Source organism: Ursus arctos, chromosome X (assembly GCF_023065955.2).
Source record: "Ursus arctos isolate Adak ecotype North America chromosome X, UrsArc2.0, whole genome shotgun sequence".
NCBI lineage: Eukaryota > Metazoa > Chordata > Mammalia > Carnivora > Ursidae > Ursus > Ursus arctos.
In genome coordinates, this window is record NC_079873.1 from 107104764 (window position 1) to 107109377 (window position 4614).

Consider the following 4614-nt stretch of genomic DNA (forward strand, 5'->3'; position numbering starts at 1 on the left):
CCTGCAGAGGAGTGAAGAAATGATACAGGAAAGTAGCCAATAAAGGACGTGTTACCAAGACAGCCACCACTGAGGGCAAGAGGGGCTTAATCCTGGAGATCTCCAGGTACCAGAGTAGAACCCATTGCCTCTGACCCTGCCCAAGGGGTGAAGGAGCTGGGTCATTCAAACACTGAGCCCCATCGGTCATTTGCTCAGAGCCGCGGCCCTGGGCTGCCACGTGGGCAGGTGGCACGGACACTAGTGAGCAGACACAGCACTCAGGCAGAGACTCGGGCACTGGCGGTGGGAGGTTGGGCCGGTAGGCATGCAAATGGTCAGGGCTGAGGGACATGGGCAGGGCCCCGAAAATGTCTACAGAAACGGAGAGAACAAACAGTATGTTCTCAATCCCCCACCTCATTGAGAGTTTGTAACAGTAAGTTGAGAAAATAGCTAGGAAAGTACTGGAACTTTTATCTTTATAAAGGGGTATAATTAATTATTTAATTAAAAATTTAGAACTTTAAATTAACCTAAATACCCTATTTCTTGAATATTCCATTTGATCCAGATTGTACTGACGGGTGCCATCTCAGGCTAAGTCCTGTTCATCTTTCCAGTCTCAGTGAGAATGCGATATTTTCCAGGAGGACTTTTCTGTCCCCTCTGGCCAGGTAGGTCTCCAAGCACCCTATTCTTTTCCTTTAGAACAGTTCCCTGCTCCCTGAAGGAAGGGACCATGTCTTTCTTGTTTACTCTTGATGCCCCAATACCTAGAACAAGTTCCTGAAACGTAGTAGGTGCTCAGTAAACATTTGACCAAAAAGATGAAGGAGGTTTGGCAGAAAACCTTTACTGGAATTCATTACCAATTGACGAATGCTATAAAATAAATCCATATAACTCACACCGGGATCAGAAAGGATGTTTGGAAACTTGCTTTCATGAGGAGGCAATAATGACTTTTATCACCATGTCAAGTAAATAAGCACTCTGCAAGTACTGGAAGGAAGTTAAATCCTTACCTTGAAATTATGTTTACACTACTAATTTCCTTGGAAATTCATCAAAGATAGTCTGTGTAGGTCCCTGTGGGCTGGGTTATGCTGTGGTAACAAACAACCCCACACACCTCACTGGGTAACACAACTCAGTTCAGTTTCTCATTCATATGATTTTTCCAGTGTAGATCAGCCAGGAGCTTTGTTCTTCATAGTTGCTGGAATGCAGGCTGGTGGAGGCTCTCTTGTCCACCCCCGCTTTCATCGTCACCATGGTGGTGGCCACGAACATTGAGCATTATGCACTGGCTCTTCCAGCATCCACCAAAAAGTGACGTGGTTATACATCTGCTAAGGGGTTAATAGCTAAAAGTTGTAAACAATTCATACAACTACACAGCCAAGAAACAAAGAACCCAATTAAGAATGGGCAAAGGACCTGAAAGACATTTCCCCAAAGACATGCAAGTGGCCAATAGGTCTATGAGAAGGAGCTCAACACCGCTAATCATCAGGCAGTGCGCATCAGGACCTCAATGAGCTTATACGGCACACCCGTTAGAACGGCCATTACCAAAAAGTCAAAAGATAACAAGTGTTAGCAAGGATGTGGTGACAAAGGGAACCCTTTTAAACTGTTGGTGGGCACATAAATTGGTAGAGCCGTTATGGAAAGCAGTATGGAGATTCTTCAAGAAATTAAAAATGGATCTATCATATGATTCAGCAATCCTGCTTCTGAGGGTATATCTGAAGGAAGTGAAATCACTATTGGTATCTGCACCCCCATGTTCATTGCAGTATTATTCACAATAGCCAAGATATGGAAACAACCTAAATGTTCATCAGTGAATGAATGGATAAAGAAAATGAATGAATGGATGAAGAATACACACACACACACACACACACACACACACACACTATTATTCAGCCTTACGAAAGAAGGAAATCCCGCCATTTGCACCAGCACAGATGAAGCTGTAGGACATTATGCTGAGTGAAATAGGCCAGACACAGAAAGACAAATATTGCATGATATCACTGAAATGTGGAATTAAAAAAAAAGCCAAACTCACAGTAACAGAGAGTAGGATGCTGATTACCAGAGGTTAGGGCAAGAGGGAAAAGTGGAGACTAAAAAAATGAAAAAGAAAGTAGAATGGTCTTTTCTAGGAGCTGAGGGGAGGGGGTGATGGGGAGTTAGTTAGATAATGAGTACGCCCCCCCCAAAAAAAGATAATGAGTACAGCCTTTCAGTTTTAAAGATGAAAGTGTTCTGGAGATACATGGTGGTGAAGATTGCACAACAGTATGAATGTACTGAATATCACTGAACTGTGTCCTTAAAAATGGTCAAGATAACAACTCAACACCCAAAAAACAAATAATCCAATTTAATGGGCAGACGACATGAGCAGACATTTCTCCAAAGAAGACAACGTGATGGCCACAGACACATGAAAAGATGCTCAACATCGCTCATCATCAGGCGAAATGCAAATCAAAACCACAATGAGATATCATCTCACACCTGTCAGAATGGCTAGAATCAAAAACACAAGAAACAAGTGTTGGTGAGGATGTGGGGGAAAAGGAACCCTTTTGCATTGTTGGTGGGAGCGCAAACTGGTGCAAGCCTTGTGGAAAACAGTATGGAGGGTCATCAAAAAGTTAAAAATAGAACTACCCAAAGACCCAGTAATCCCACTACTGGGTATTTACCCCCAAAATACAAAAACGCTAATTCAAAGGGACACATGCGCCCTGAGGTTTATAGCAGCATTATCTGTGATAGCCAGATTATGTAAGCAGTCCATCAATAGATGACTGGATAAAGATGTGGTACATATCTACCATGGAAAACTACTCAGCCATCAGAAAGAACGAAATCTCACCATTTGAAACCACATGGATGGAGCTGGAGTGCATTACGCTAAGCGAAATAAGTCAGAGAAAGACATAATATCACATGATTTCATTCATATGTAGAATTTAAGAAACAAAACAAATGAGCAAAGGAAAAAACAGAGAGACAAGCCAAGAATCAGATTCCTTTTTTTTTTTTAAAGATTTTATTTATTTATTCGACAGAGATAGACAGCCAGCGAGAGAGGGAACACAAGCAGGGGGAGTGGGAGAGGAAGAAGCAGGCTCATAGTGGAAGAGCCTGATGTGGGGCTCGATCCTATAACGCCAGGATCACGCCCTGAGCCGAAGGCAGACGCTTAACCGCTGTGCCACCCAGGCGCCCCAAGAATCAGATTCTTAAACTATAGACAAGATGATGGTTACCAGATTGGAGGTTGGGGAGATGGGTGAAATGGGTGATGGGGATTAAGGAGCGCACTTGTGATGAGCACTGGGTGATGTATGGAATATCCTACACCTGAAACTAATATAATACTGTATGTTAGCTCTACTGGAATTAAAATAAAAATAAATTCAAAAATTTAACAATGGTCAAGATAGTTTTATGTTCTATGTATTTTAGCACAATAAAACATCAGAAAAAAATAAATTAGAAGATTTCCCAGGGAAAATGTTTACTTTAAAATTGAAAAAAAGAAAACATTATACTCCTTTTATTATGAAAATGGAACCAAGGATAGGAAACATAAGATGAGTTGCAAAATATATACGTATCTATATTTGAAAACTTAGTTCCAATTAGAACAGACACTGCATTAGGTCACATTTGTATATAATATTAAAATGTTGGAAAACAAAAATAAATGAAATCCTCTTGTTTTTATAAGCTAAGGTCCAAAGAAGTTAAGATCCCAAATTGAAAGCCCTTCTCCTTGTAAGTGAAGTCCACAGCTCAGAATTCTTTTTTTTTTTTTAAAGATTTTATTTATTTTTCGACAGAGATAGAGACAGCCAGCGAGAGAGGGAACACAAGCAAGGGGAGTGGGAGAGGAAGAAGCAGGCTCATAGCAGAGGAGCCTGATGTGGGGCTCGATCCCATAACGCCAGGATCACGCCCTGAGCCGAAGGCAGACGCTTAACCGCTGTGCCACTCAGGTGCCCCCACAGCTCAGAATTCTTAACTCCAAAGAAATTAAAATCCAAAACCGATTCTCTCGAATTTCTTATTGCGCTCCGCCTCAGCCACAGGTGCTCCGGTTATCTGGGTGGGGCGGGGCTTTCTTCTGCAGCTGCCGCCTGGGCTGCCCTCCCCAGGTGTGGGTATTCTTACCTGGAAGTTGAATTCGTCTCTCTTGTGAGTCCCATGACTGTGGCCACACAGACCTCCGCCCTCGCACAGCTCAGCCTCAGCCTACACCTGCCAAGGTAGGGAGTTCGGTCTTTATCCCAAGTGCAAAGGATCCATCGCAATGTTGTAAGAAAGAGGGTGACATGATGATCAGCTACGAATTTTACATCGATCCCAGTGACTGCAGAGCGGAGCATACGTTGGGAAGGGCATTGAGATACGTGGAGGAGCGACCAGCTGGGAGACTTGTGAAGAGGTCAAGCTGGAATTAATGACAGGGTGGGGGCAGTGATGAGAGAAGTGAAGGGATGGCTTTAAAGATGTTAGGAATAAAGATGAAAGGGATAAAGAAAGGGGGGTAATCAGAAGGGGGAATGAAGCATGAGAGATTATGGACTCTGAGAAACAAAC